Raw genomic sequence first — 15,813 nt, forward strand, 5'->3', positions numbered from 1 at the left:
ATACCATTTCAAGGTGGTGCGACAGATGTAAGATGTTTCTTAATACATCCAAATGTATCCATGTTACATTCACAAGAAAACGTTAAATAATTCCTTCAGTTTATCTTCTAGGTAACCAGCCTTTGGGTCTTGCTACTGAGGCAAAATATCTTGGAGTTTTGTTGTCCAATGATTTCAGATGGAATAACCACGTCACGGGTTTACGTTCTAAAGCTAGCGGCATGTTACATTTCCTCCGTCACAACTTTCGGCAAATGTCTGCAGACCTGAAAGAGACTCTTTATTTCTCTTACGTTCGGCCAATTTTAGAATACGCTGGTATTATGTGGGACCCGTATACGCAAACACGTATTAATCAAGTAGAAAGGATTCAGAACCAAGCGGCTAGATTTGTTTCAGATAATTATAACTTCAGGGAAAGCTCCTCAGAAATAAAGCACACATTGGGTAGAAATCTTTGCAGTTTGGAGGGAAATGTCTACATTTAAAGTTTTTGCACAATCTTTATTATGGCAACACAGGTCTAACTAAGTCAAAATATTGTATAACGCCTTCCTACATTTCCCGCAGGGTAGATAATTCACAAAAAAGAAATTGAGAATTCTGTGCGAGGACTGATGTCCTAAAGTATTCATTTTTTCCCAGACGATCCATGAATGGAATATGCTCCTGGATGCCTTAGTAGAACATTCTTCTGCTTGCTCCTTCTTTGACACTATCATGTTGATGTAAGGTGCCCATCATCCGTTGTTGTATCAATTTTTTGTTTGTTAGCATTGTACTGAGGATTTTTTTTTTATGTGGCATCTTCTGTATATTTTGCTGTTGTGCGCTATTTCTCGTGTACTATCGCCCCCCTTACTGTAATGCCCACTGGGTGAATTAGGTAATAAATAAATAAATAAATAAAATCAAGGGTTGTAAGTGTATAAATCGAATGCGATGCAACGTCAGGCCACATGCTTGTCTCCTAAAGGCTCGATAGCGACAGGTGTGCAAGCAGATTCGGCTTAGACGTTCACCATCCTCCGATAATCCTTATGCGTTAAAAAGTAACTGGGCAGCCATATTTGAAATAAAACACATGTCGGGGTAGCCATATTGATTCGCCTCATATACATATCTGCAATAGTCCTAGGTTTCTAGTGAACAGAATCGCTATTATAAGATTTAAACTTTTTTTTAACTCCAGAAGAATTATAAGGAAGAGCGACGACCACTGCACCAAGTTCTCGATTGGTAAAAATAAGGTAAATGAGAACCCTCAGTATTTATTCTTGCACATGCAAGTTGGGCAACCTGTTATTTTCGTTTTAATCATTCAACTATTTTGTGTTTGATACAAAAATCAATAAAGAAAAACGTCAAACATCCGATTTTTTGGTGTTATGGTAGCATAATCGGAGCCTTGTTCCTTAGGAGTTATCGCAGTTTGCTTACTATAACGGGTGTTTCTCCAAAACTTTTAAACGTAGACAAAAAAGTTGTTTGAAAGAAAACAACAATTTCTTGTAGTGAACATACTTGCAAGTCCGGTGGAGGTCATAGATTCCCACAAATGTATTAGTTACACATAATTAACTCGAATATATTATGAACATTTTAATTATTAGCAATGAACACATAGTTCCTATTCAAAACATTCTGAGGGTAATAAAAAAAACAATACATTATTGATCACTTGAACCACATAGAAAGCCCAGGGGTGTGTTAAAGTTACCACATGGAAAGCAGGCCCAAGAACGGCGGTGGAAAAAAAGCGAATAATGAGGATAGAGTCCGGATTTCCGGACACGTTTTGAGTGAGTGCAGGATAGACAAGGATATATTTGGGTCCAATAATCTATGTCAGATTTGCAGTGACTGTATTGTGAATGCATAGAGTACTCGCAATTTTTTTATTCATATCTAATGAAATAGAATAAATAGAGATATGGACTACTGTAACATGCAGCCGGCTACTCCATTATAATATTAAACTCTTCCAGAAATGTGCCTTAAAAAAGTGAGCATACAAAGGACCTTAATAGCTGTACCACACTTGTAACGAAATATGTAATATATACAAATTATTTGGAAGAAAGTCTTGATCATCCCTCACTTGGTTGCACAGAAAATAAGGCGCTGTTAATGTCAACATTCAATCATGCTCGCGTCACTCACACCGGTGAATAGAAGTCGGGAGTTGCTGATTATAACGCAATTAAATGGAAAGGTGCAAGCAAGCTGGACAAGAATGACGAAAATAATCCCTGGAGAAGGGGAACAAGAGTGACAAAGGGCAAACACAAATCTCCAAACTCAGCTATGTGACTTGTACCCAACCGAAAAAATCCACCTGGTCCGGGTACCGAACCCGGGACCTCTTCATTTCCAGTGGAGTGTTCTACCAACTGAGTTAACCAAGAGTTAGACGTCAGTTGAGCAATCAGGTTTTATCACCTGCCACCACTCTAACACCAACAAGGGTGAAAGGCTTGCATTTTAATGTTATGATTGACCCTGGCAATGTTAATGTGTGCTAGCAAAACTCCGCTAAACAAATTCACAAAGAAAATATTGATACTGAACAAAGCGCACGCTTCTGGCGCAACTAAAATGAGACACCCCTAAACATGGGGTCTCATAACTACACAAAATCTACGAATTATCAGGTAAATGTTAAATATGAACTCGCGCCAAGCACCAGTTTACCGAACGAGAACCCAACATCCCACTTCGTTTGTCCGAATTGAGATTCCTGTGAGTCTTAATTTTAATAAATGCCTCCGAAAATATTGCGAATAAAATTTTGTATTGATATGAATAAACCGACCTGACCAGGGTGGAGCGATATCATGCTTTTTTGTTTTGCTTTTACTCTTTATTTATAACTTTAGTGCTATAAAAATGCTGAAATATTGTTGTCTTTCCTCGCGCAGTGGACGCAAAAAATAGGGTTCTGTGTGTTCGGTATGTACCAAGAAGCTACGAAAAGGGATGCTTAAACTGGCTTAATAAAAATGAAATAAAAATTGGAGTTACATTTTAATACTGTGACCTAGATTGACCTCTCAAAACACCACGTATTTTGCCTACTGTGACTTCGTACAAGGAAGATTGTAAAAGGAAGATTTTTCTTTCGATGCCGGATGGCGCGCTTTGTTTCCACAGAATCACTCGCAAGGAATACTCGAAGCAAGCCTACAGCAGGGGAATGGTTTACCAAAAGCGGTTGATTGAGAAGATGAGTCGTTTCTGATCCGTGGACTCCAATCGAAGTGAGAATACAAGAAGTACGTTTTCAACTTGCGGAAAAATACGTCGTTTTGAAAATGTGAAGTATTTAGATACGTAGGAGTTACTTTTTGAAGTAATTCTAAAATTACTTTTTACAATTAAATACTTTTTAGCCAAGATTAATTGCAGTTTCAATAGATAGCTTCTTTTCGTATTGCGTACAACACTGGTAGTAGTAATTAAGGGAAGTGGCGGGTCTTCAGTGCTTTAAAACAATTTCTATCTGGGCCGCAGCTCGTTTTTTTTTTTTTTCCTGTTTCGTTTTTCAAATCTTGTATTTTTTTGTATCAAACCTACATTAACTCTGAGTTAGCTTCGTTCCTGTCATCCCAAGTAACTTTGAAACATTTTTATTCTTTTGTCTAATACGGCCATCTTCAGCAGTGTTCTTAATACATCGTGTAGGTCGTAAATTTCGCAAAAAACGCGCCCACGCCTTGACACGCATCTGTCACTCTTTCCACTCGCTGTGCTGTAAAATCCTGTGAAGAAATTTTGATTGCGCCACCTATGGACGAGTACTCAAAATAAAAACTAGTTTCTCAAGATGACGCCTGAGAATAATTTGATACCCGTTTTAAAGGTGCTTTTTCTTCATAATAAACTTCCTTTTCGACATTTGTTTTGAGATATGCTGTACAATTCTGTATCAAAAACAACTTTCCGGGACACTCCGGTTTAGTTGCAGTTTTAGCGACACATGGCGTATCGACCTTCAAGAAGTTTCAAATCGTAGCTTCCCGCGTCCCTCCCAAGCTCGGCCCCGTTTCCCATCCCTCCATTGACCATCCTGCTACGGTCCGCCGGTGCATGGTGCGCCCTCCTTCTAGCGCCGTCCGTCTGCTTCAAATGCCTCGAGCTGTGTCGTGTGCGAGAAACGTTCCAGCGATAAATAAAATGAAAAAAAAGTCTGCTAATCGCGAATGATAGGCGCTAACAACGTGGAACAAAACAGAACGGGAAAAGAAGACGCGAAAAAGATCAAAACTTCGCTGAGAAACCAGATTCATTCTACAGGCCTATTTCACAGTTGTGTCTAACATCGTTAGAAAAATACCAAAAAGAAAACATTCAAAATCAATAGCTGATGGTATTCTGTTGTAGGGTCGCACTCTTTGTGCGCATCTTGTCCTGGCACTGGGAATTGTCCACTTTCGACGATTCATCCTTTTTCGTTGTGTCTACCCAAGTTGACTTCACACTGTTTCTTCCGTGTGCTTTAGAGCAAAACAAATAAATTAATAAAGAGGGGCCAAATGGATTGAGCGTACCTGACAAGGCTGACGCGCAAGCATAAACAATTAAAGTATAAGACTTAGACAGATCCAACGTTGCTTTATATTCGACAGTTCATAGTTCTGAAGCCCTATTTTTTCTTATGTTGCCATCCTTCAAGGTTTTTGTTCGTCTAATCATTGTTCTATTTTTTACAATTTAGTTATTTTTCCGAGCCATTTAAATATTTTCTTGGACGTTTTACGGGGTTTAGGAATAGTGCAATGAAGCCTTTGTCCCGTGCGTCGGTGAATGCTAAACATGCTGGTTTAATAAAAACTCAGCAGTCGAGATGCTCGTTGTTATGGCTGAATTTCGACCTTCTCTCGCAAATTATTTAGCAGTTGGATATCAGCGGAAAGAGCATAGTGGGACAGTCATCTTTATAATAAAGACAGGTAACTTGACATTTTTACCAGGCTGTCGAACCGAACTCAAATTCGAGCCGAAAACCGGATTAAAACCGTTGTTTCGATAAATTGATGATAGAGCTAGTATACAGGCGAGCTGGTTTAGGTTGCACATTGTTAAGACCGGAGACGACGGAAAGAATGGGGACAGGACACATGTATCAAACTGAGCTATCAACTTTTACTGAAACCATCGCTTATCTCGGAATTAAAAACAGCGCGAAAAAATGAGGACCAGACAAAGAAGTGACACGGACGTAGCGCTGACTTACAACTGAGTTTATTGAACGCAAAATCGCAATATATATTTGCGGTGTCACGAACAAAAGAGAACAAAGAATTCAACCCATGTGATGCAGCACCAATAAAAATAAAACAATTTGTTATTTTTTTCCTTAATCGAACACTTCCGCATGCAATTTCAACACAATAGAAGGGGGAACTAGTCGGATAAAGCAGAAATGAAAGTGGTCACAGAGGCGGCCAATTTATGTGTGTCAGTTATGGTAACAATGTCATTTGGTAGTATGTTCCAATCGTTTATTGCCAAAAGTAAAGTTGAATTACTGTATGAAGTAGTTGACGAAAAATTGGGCCGCAACTTGCAGGAGTGGTCAAAGCGGGGTAAAATCTGCAACGGGGGTAAAAGCAGTGATTCAGGAGGAGGCATGTTATGGTGAAAGATTCGGTGAAGGAGAGAGAGACGGGGACACTCGGCACCTCAATGAAATGGTATTAAGTTTAGCTGCTTCGAGCAATCCAGATATGCGCGTCAATGGTGAGTAATCAGAACAAATAAAACAAAGCGCGAAGTTTTGGATGGATTCAAGTTTGTTAGATAGGTAAGATTGCCAGGGGCACCGAATTCAAGCTTAGACCGAACTAAAGTTGAGTATGCTAGTTGTTTTATCTCTGGTGTTGCGGGTTACAGCTTTCGGTGCAAAAAAACCGAAGGTACGGTTTGCGTTTGCCATTATATTACTGATGTGAGACGTCCATGAAAGGTCTTATGTGAAATGAATACCGATATATTTATGTGAACTGCAAACGGTGATGGGGGACGCGTTAAAATGGTAAAAAAAGGTTAAAAAGCACGACGAGAAAACGAAAGGGATTTACATTTGTCGAAATTAAGAGTCATCTGCCATTTATTAGACCATTGAACAACTTGTGGAATTTCTGTTTGCAAGGTAGGGTGATCGTCGAGCGAGAGAATGGGCCAATAAATTACGCAGTCGTCTGCAAATAACCGAACTGATGACGATATGTGCTCATGAATATCAGTGATGTAGATTGAAAAGAGTAAGGGCCCAAGTACGCTACCCTGAGGGACGCCTGAGGTTACCGGGCACGAGGGGGATTCAGAGTTATTAATGGTGGTCTACTGGGTGCGGTTAGTCAAGAATTCGGGTATTCAATTTACGATAGCGGGATGGATCTTAAATTCGTTAAGTTTTATTTTAAGACGTTGATGAGGGACCCAATCAAAAACTTTAGAAAAGTTGAGAAAAATCGCGTCAGTCTGAATGTTGGTATTAAAACCTGCATGAATATCATGAAGAAACGCCGTTAGTTGGGCTTCGCAAGAGTACGCTTTCCGAAAACCATGTTGGTGATTAAAAAGGAGGTTGTTATCTTCTAAATAATTGATTCTATAGGAGTAAAGCACGTGTTCCATGAGCTTAGATGTATGCTAGTTAGGAAGATGGGGCGATAGTTTGTAATTTGGTGGCGGTCACCAGATTGGAACACAGGGGTTATGTTTCCAGTTTTCTAATCCTTCGGAATTTCAGAAAGTTTAATTTACTGGGAAAATATGTCACAAAGAAAAGCTGCCGAAGTGTGTTTCGTGTTTATTAAAACCTTCGAATTGATTTGGTCATCCCCCGAGCTGGAAGACAGCTTCAAGTTCTCAATTGCTTTCAGGACGCCGGCATAGTCAAAGGTGATGGCCCCATAGGAGCGTGCAATGACTGGCGTGGGACAGGAATATTACGCAGGTTTTCTTCTGTAAAGACAGAACTAAATAAGTTATTAAGTGAAAGAGCACTTTGTTGATCGGAAAGATTATGCCCGCTGTTGTCACTGAATTGGAAGGGAGACGACGTAGAAGGATTAATAATCTTCCAAAATTTCTTTGGCTAGTTAACCAAAATGTTGGAGAGGTCCCGAGTATAGAATTTGGTTTTCGCTTCATTTATAGCTGTTGTGTATCCTGTTGCACAATCGTGGTATTCGTTCCAGGCTTCCAGTGTGTCGCGACATTTAGCCTGTCTATAAAGCCTTTTCTTTTTGTTCGAGTGTTTATGAATGGTTTTGTTATACCACGGATTGTTGTTATCAGAGATGACATGAGGGAGTGGTATGAAAGACTCAATAAGTTGAATTAGTTTATCTTTGTACAGCGTCCAGTTAGCGTTGACAGATCTTTCTTCAAAACCGTGAGAGAACGTGTCGTATAAGTCTTCCAGTTGCGAGTTGATAGAGCTATAGTCGGCACTCGCGTAATTCCGAATGAATTTAGTATAGCGTGATTTGCGAGGAGTGGTAAGGGAGAGTGTTAATTCGATAATAAGATGGTCACTAATGCCGGGTAAGTATGTAACATTACTGATAAGGTCTGGCTCTTGCGTTAGGCACAAATCCAGCACATTGCTGCAGATTTCGGTAGTTCTTGTTGGTTGAGTGATAACGTTGGAAAAATTAAAGTCAAGGCAAAGGTCAACGAGAGCATAGGAAAAAGCACTGCCGGAGGAGAGGGAAGTCCAATCAATGTCTGGGCAATTAAAGTCTCCAAGAAGAACAAGGATGGCACTAGGATAAAGGCTTATAAGCTGAAAGAGACACTTATGTAGCTCAGTTATCAAATCCCTAACACAATCTGGCGGCCCTGTAACATACACCCGTTATAATACTTGGCTTAGAGGTAAGCCATACCCAGACGATTTCCAGGCTTGTTTCTACCGAGATAAGCCTTGATGGGGATAAGTTTATTCAAAGCTAAAAGAACACCTCCCCCTCTCTTTCCGACGCGGTCAGTTCGGTAAACATGAAAACCAAAATGTGGAGGAAACAATTCTGAGTCAGTGATATCAGGGTTCAACCAGGTTTCAGTAAGAAAAACAAAGTCCGCGTTGCATGTATCAATCAAAGAGTGCACATCTTCCCTCTTAGGTATGAGACTTCTAATGTTTGTGAACAGTACAGAATGCTCAATGGGCACATCACAGATGCGTTTCACTCTGGTCGACAGAACCTGATGGGGGTGCGGCGGGAAAGGAAAGCGGCGTTGACGCTTGTTTTTTTTTTTTTCTCGAACCAAACTCTGCACCGTGTCAAATATAAAGCACTTCTCATCCATCAACAGCTTGTCGGGACGAAGTCTAAAGGGCAAACCCTTTGATCGGGCAAACTCAAGCAGATTGCGGCGCGCGAGTCGGACGGATACCGGGAAATCCTCATTGATAGAAAAAGGCGTGTTTTTTTAGTTTGTAAGCTGATGACATTATACTTTCTTTTTCTTTAAATGATGACAACTTAAAAGACATTGGGCGGCACTTTTGCTCGTCGAAAGAGCCCAAACGATGCGCTCTTTCGATTCTGATTGGGTCAACACGAATGCCGAGTTTTTCGAAGCACAGTTCGACGACCAAACCTTCGGACTGATTCCAAGTTTCCTTATCTTTATCAGGGAGACCGAAGAATAAGAGATTAGATCTACGGGACCTGCCCTCCGCATCATTACAGCGCGTTTTTAGATTAGATAGATCACGTAGAGCGGCCGAAAACTGAGGCACTTCACTTGTGGCAGCGTCCCTGTCCTTCAACTTTATTGAAGCTACGTCGTTATTTAACTGAGCGTTCTGCCCTGTAACCGTTAGAAGAGACTCATCGGTTTGTTTAAGTCGTTCTCTGACTTGGCTAGTTAGCAGAGCATTCTGTTCGGAAACCGCTAAGAGTGTTACATCGGTTTGTTTTAACTTTGCCTTGAGTTCGAGCACTTCTTGTTGAAGTGAGGTTATTTTACTCTCGAGTAAAATTACTCGAGTAAAACAAAGTAAAGGACATTGTTGTTGAGATCTTGTACAAATTCAACCTCAACCTTTGACATAGGGCCTAGATTTCTCTCCACGTCACGCACACAAGGAGTAACAACACTGTACATGATTCAATGCAGGCTTCAGGGCATAGAAGCCTAAAAAGGCAAATATTATTAGAACGGAAACAATGACAGGATTTCTATTTGCTAACCTGCAATACCAAGATGAAAAAGTTCAAGTACTTCATAGCTGGAAAGCCTTCATGCCCACTGGCAAGCAGCGCGTCGAAATCGGCTCTTTTAGGCGTCACAGGTGGTGTCGATGCCGTAGATGATGTTGGTGATCGGTTGAGTCCTTCAATGCAGGGGCAGTTCTTATCGGTGGATGACACCGCAGCAGGGGTACACGTGTCGATGGGTGGAACGCTGACTGGCACTCGGAAAGCAGCAAAGTTGTCACCATGCTGCCGATCAGGTTGAAATGTGCGTCGGAGCTCGCTCAGGAATTGCAATAGCAAGATGAAAAAGTTCAAGTACTTCATAGCTGGAAAGCCTCCATGCCACTGGCATCATGCCACTGGCATGCAGCGCGTCGAAGTCGGCTCTTATAGGCGACACAGGTGGTGTCGATGCCGTAGATGACCTTGGTGATCGGTTGAGTCCTTCGATGCAGCGGCAGTTCTTATCGGTGGTTGACACCGTAGTAGGGGTGCACGTGTCGATGGGTGAAACGCTGACTGGCACTCGGAAAGCAGCAAAGTTGTCGTCATGCTGCCGATCAGGTTGGAACCCGCGTGTGAGCTCGCTCAGGAACTGCAATACGAAGATGAAAAAGTTCAAGTACTTCATAGCTGGAAAGCCTCCATGCGCACTCTAATGCTAATGCGATGGGCCACAATACAAGTCACGCACAAGGTTGCTTTGCATGCAAGTGTTGGTCATTATTTTTTCATGCAGTAAAGTCCCTGTAAAATCAAAGCTTTTTTGGTAAACCGCCACAACATATTTTATTATTAAAAACAAACCGCCCGTAAAATAAAACTAAATTTTAATCCAACTCGCCAAGTCCAGACAGGAACGCTAAAATTGTCTCTAATTTCATTTCGCCGAACCGTCACTTGACATTGTGGTTTGGTTCCGGTTCTGTGAGGAATAACGGCCTTGACCCGGTTTTCCCTTCAGGTATGGGTTCGGTTTGACGCACCCTGACTTTTGCAGTTCTTCGTTGTTAATGGAACAGCACAAGGCAAATAGAAGAATTACAATTAAAGTTAACAAGGTCCTTAACGAAACCAGACGATAAGGGGATTGTACTGTAAAACAATGATATTTGGAAGCCTGAGCTATTGCTGTAACTGTATAAAAAAAATGACCACATCTCCACGTGGTGAATGATATTGATTGGGGCAAAGCTGTGGTGGTGCTGATGATACTGATTTTATTGTTCGTAGGTAGTGCTGGTGGTGCTGATTCTTTTATTGCTCATAGGTAGTGCTGAGTTCCGGGTTGCGTTTCGACTTCATTATTACTGCTTTATGGTCGGTGAAACGCAGAGCCAGTGGTTCTAGCGGATCAGCTTGGATCCGCTAGAAGCCGTGGGAACGCATCTCCACCGCTTAAAAGGAACCTGAAGAGCTTTTAAAAAAAAAATTATTTAATGGTTGATTCTGACGTCTTTGTGCCTGCTGAGTCCAAATGTCACAACCGTTTGACCCAAAATAATCCCTAAATGCAAAACATGCAAAAAAAAATAAAACGAACAAATCAGAAGCTATCGCCGCAGCGGCACGCCATTGGCTAGTCACGCGTGACGCGCCACTACGTCAAAAAAGAATCATCTTGATTCTCGTTTGCTCCGTCGCTTGCGGACGTAGCCGGCCGCCGGGTCTTCTGCTCTTGTAAATCGGGTTCGGCTTCTGATTTTTCGAAATCTTTCGGTGGATCCGAAAGAGGAATGTGTCCCGACGACCCTCGCCGTGACAAAGTACGCGTTCCAGCTGTTGGAAAAGCAGAAAAATGACCCCCGCTGTAATAAAGGCAGGCACGAGGAACCGCTTGCGCGGACGCGACATGGCCGGCTTCGTACCTACAGGAACGTACTGACTGCTACTTATTGTAACGTAAAACGTTGACAATAAACGGAGTGCTATTGACGGGACGCTTCAAGCCGGATTAGCGTGACCCTCCCCAAAATGCTCGTCAGAGGACAAGAATTCTGCACACATCGGCCTTCGCGTTTGACAGCTGCTGGACGTGTGAGCGTGCAGGCTGCATTGTTCACCAAGGCTGAAGTTGTTTGAAGGGGTAGTATAATCGACTTCGGGCGACGGGAGAGCTTCCCCTGAGATGAAACGGGTGTCGCTGTCACCGTCGCTAAGCAAGCGACGGTGACAGCGACGAGAGTCGGCGACGAGCGACGGAGATTTCCCACGGTCGCTCGTCGCGCGGTCGCTCGTCGCGTACCGCTCAGTTTTTGGATTTCAGAAAGTCGTCACTCATCGCCTTAGTCTCTCGCTCCCGTTGCTTTCATGCGCTTTGCCTCACCGCGCAACTGACCGAGCGCCAGCGAAGCGGGTCGCCGTGCGTCGCCTGTCCTGTCGCTCGCCGAAACGCTTTCATGCGGTCGAGAAATGAAGTGGGAGCGCGCGGATAGCTTTGATCGGGGCTCATCGTGCGTGAGAGCTCGAGTTTCTTTACCTTTAAAAAGTCGCGGGGCGTTACGGTGACGCGTCGACGATCGCTGCAATACTTTCGCGCAAAGCTCATGTGTAGCACCAGGCAAAATGGGTACCGCAGGTTCTCACGCCGTAATTTTTTTCAGGGTTTCTTATTATGGCATTTCTGAAGGGGGACTGAGGTAAGGAAGCTAGAGGCAGAGGTATTCTAAATTTGCCATTAGGTTTTCATAATGCTTCTGGGAGCTAGCGAAAACCCAAACAAGGCAGCGAACCCCCAGCTCAAGGTCTGCTGCACTGCGTGACAGCCCTGGCAGCCTGGCATCCTCCAGCTACGGCTCTTGCACAAGATTTATAATTGCCCGGTATATATTCCTATGTCAACTTAGGGGCGGGGGTCAGGCGGTTTTGACCTTCCCTTTTAAACTCTGCTTGTGCAACCTTTCAAAGGTACCGAAGCCTTGTTGCAATGCAAGAAGGAACAGTCAGGATGTAGTCATGCAGTGTTACAGTTTAGTGTCTTAGTTTTGTCTTGTTTGTCAAGCAGGGTGTTTAGTGTTTAAACTCAGTACACGACTGGGTACTTTCCCAAACATCTTATGCTAAGTCAATCTTAACTTATCACCCCGTCTCAATCACATCAATACTCTGTAGAACATTCGAACTTCTCCTTAACCGTGCTGTATTAAAGGGGCCCTGCAACAACTTTTTTTACTTGTTTTTAATCTGCACCGAACCTGAGCGCACTGAACGTAGTAACTTAATGAAACTTTTCTTTTCTCGAATTTCGCTTTTTTTAAAAGTTATCGCCAAATTAAAATTACAAAAACAACCGAAAAATAACCTCCTTCATAACGTCCTTGGTCCGTTGAGTGGCCGTAAAATTGAGAAGTAGTGAGCTCAGCGAGCGCTCACGGCTGCCGCACTCCGTGCCGACGGCTCGAGAGGGCGCCGCTGAAGCATGTTCCGGATAGGCTGTATAAAGCTGGCAGCCAGGGCGGCTCGCATTGCATTTGCTCCACGATTAAACGCTAATTCGGCATGACACTTCATTGGCCACAAACGACAGCAAACACAGGGTAAAGATCAGCTCAGAACGGGAGCCACTTCGCGCAGCCATACCGCCAAAAGGCCAAACCGCAAGCCAAACCTGCGCCGAAGGCTTTTGGAACGCTCGAAGCCGATCGGATACTCGCGCCGGTATACCACCGCAGTGCCGCCACATACATCCGGGACCTTTCTAAGTTCGCCGCACGTCGGTGCCTGATCCCATGCACTACCCCTTTCTAGTATGTGCCACCTTTTGTACCGCTTGGTGGCGGGTATGTCGACGGGTCATTTCTTGTTTCCGTACTTTATAAACTGCATTTGTTTCTTTTCTGATCTAAAATACTGAACAAAAACTACTTTCATAAATAATTGAAACGGTTTGTGCCACTTATAATTCGTATATCAACTAAAAAAAAGCTTTTCGTGGCTCTGACCAGTAGTTAGGCCAGGACCAAAGACCTCACATATTCCGCGCTTTCGGCACCGCGGGTCGCCCCCGTAGGTGGAGGAGGTTTCCGCGTCGTCCGGTTAAAATATGACGCACTGATATTTAGTTACTCTCTCCATGCCCGCTGGCTTACCCGAAACCCAAGAGACGTGGAAACCGCAAAAAAATTAGACGCTTAAATAGGATTGCAGGGCCCCTTAACTTTTCTGGAGGAGAATGACATACTCTTGCAGTCCCAGCACGGCCTCCAGCCAAATCGCAGCTATACCAGACTGCCCTTGCCACGGTTATGCATTACATCAGTGACAGTATTGTTGTCCTGTGGCGGTATACAGTGCGCCACCAATCATCATCATGATGTTTTTAGAAGAGCACGTGAAGCCAGATTGAGGCCGAAAGAACATGTGTGTCTCGTGGTGTTGGCCGGGTCCCATGATGTAATAGTATGTATTCTCCTTTCTTGAATAATTTTCTATTTTATTCAACATATTTTCTTATCTTTTAACAATTCAGAAGTTGGATGAGCTGCTCCTCATTCATACCTTACGGTGAGTGAGCGAGACTTTGCGATTCGTCAAATCAGTGGTGCGAGGCCTGACATCGGAACAAGATCCAGATATTGCGACAAGGCGAGTTGACCTCACTTTGATGCCCGAGATCTTACTGACATGTGATCTGTGACCATGCAATGGGAAGCAAAAAAAAAAAAGTTTGATTCAACAGGCAAGGACAATGCAGACGTGATAAAGATGACATGGCACGAGTGCTACGACGAAATCGAGATCTTGAGCGCCTGTCATTGACGCAGTTGAGTCGACCGACATCTTCGGATATCTCCATGCGGGTAACTCCGGATGCGTTAACTACGATTCCCAAGTTCACCGCAAGTGACGGTGACATCGCGGCAAAACGAGTGGATTACTGAGTTTATCCACATCACTAAGTTAGCAAGGTGGGACGAGAAAAAAAAGGTAACCGTGGCCAAATTGAAGCTATCAGGACCGGTGCGTCACTGGCTGCAGTCCTCGGGCGAAGCTTGCACGACTTGGCCATCCTGGAAGCCGCTTTTCGGGACGCTTACGTCTACCTACCATCGAAAACTCAACAGTGCAGAATCATAGAACGCCGAGTGTAACAGAAGGGAGAACACCACGAAACCTATGTTCACGACAAAGAAAAGCTTTGCATTTGCCTGGGACTAAATTTAGAGGAGACGAAGGCGGAGATTATCACGGGACTAGCATTGAGCGAACTCAGCTATGCTATGCGAAATCGATCTCACCTTTTTATTAACGATCTTCTACGTGATATTAACAGCTACGACCATTTCCAGAAGAATCGCGACGCAAGATTCCTGTCGGACCGTAAACAACAAGACGAGAGGCCACGGCAAACTTCGAAAGCCAAGTTGTCGTCACGAGCTGAGGATGACGATTTCAACCATGCCCAGAATAAGGGGCCGAAATGTTTCAATTGTCAGAAATTTGGCCACATTGCACGAGATTGCCCGGATTCACAATGGGAGAAAATGTGCGCTCGCTGTGGGGAGAAAGGACACAGTACAAATAATTGTCATGAGTGAAAAGAAAATGCACTACAAGTGGTCAAGGATAAAGACCGGCACAAAGTTTGTGGGTCATCGCAAGCATTCAAATCAGTGAACATTGGTGGAGAACCAACAGCTGCTCTTCTGGACACCGGTGCGCACATCAGCCTGATGAAGACGAAACTTGCGGCCCAGCTAGGCAAAAAAAGTAGCAGTTCCTAGCCGAAAGGAACAAGTATGTGGCGTAGGCGGAACATGCAAAACCTTAGGGGAGATCCAAGCCGACCTTGAAGTAGACAGCAACTTTTTCATGGCTGTGAGAATGCAGGTGGTTCCAGACAATATTTTCACGGGCCCTGACATCATTGTGCGAACAGACGTCATTGACAACAAACGTTGTGCTACTTCGGAAAGAGGGAACGATTATGCTCCTAGATGAACGAGACTCCATTTCTCAAAGAAATCAAGGTTGACCATGATATGCGAGTTGCGTTGTCCACCATAGCGTCAAGCTTGAGAAAAACACTGTACAATGGGTCACACTTCTTTCAGATTATGACAAACAAAACAGTCATAATTCCTTTTAGCTGGGGAGGACGAGATAGACTACATGTGAGAGTTAAAAGACGGGGATACAAGTCTCCCTATCTCGAACGTCACCAACTTTGACGTCATCCTCAAGAAGGGACAGACAGTTAAGCGTGGAGACCTGGTGGAACTTCAGAATACCGATGAGCTAATGCTTTCACAACGTGTAGTCCACTACGTTTGAGTGTGGAAAGGAGGGCCTGTCTACAATCAACATGGAAGAGAACAAGGTTGGACCGTCTGTGACCAAGGGACACAAGGAAGAAATCTGTGAGATGTTGAACAAAAAGTGTGAATGCTTTGCAATGAGCACCAAGAAACTGGGATGCATGACAGTTGCGGCCATGACTATACAGGAGAAACCAGGGAGTTCAGCCGTGGGTCGACCGATCCTTACCGCGCATCATGGACAGAGCGGCAACTTACTTCGGCAAATCACCGACGAGCTTAAGACCAATGAACTCGTAAGGGACAGCAAGTCGGAGTACAGCAGTTCAGTGATC

The 15,813-nt window shown here is 43.6% G+C and overlaps 1 pseudogene; it reads right to left on the minus strand.

Moving 5' to 3' along the window:
* Window positions 1-5,234: 5,234 nt before the first annotated feature.
* Window positions 5,235-9,567, minus strand: LOC115314180 (annotated as a pseudogene).
* Window positions 9,568-15,813: the final 6,246 nt, after the last annotated feature.

The sequence above is a fragment of the Ixodes scapularis genome, unplaced genomic scaffold (assembly GCF_016920785.2).
Source record: "Ixodes scapularis isolate PalLabHiFi unplaced genomic scaffold, ASM1692078v2 PGA_scaffold10__122_contigs__length_95168666, whole genome shotgun sequence".
In the NCBI taxonomy this organism is placed as follows: domain Eukaryota; kingdom Metazoa; phylum Arthropoda; class Arachnida; order Ixodida; family Ixodidae; genus Ixodes; species Ixodes scapularis.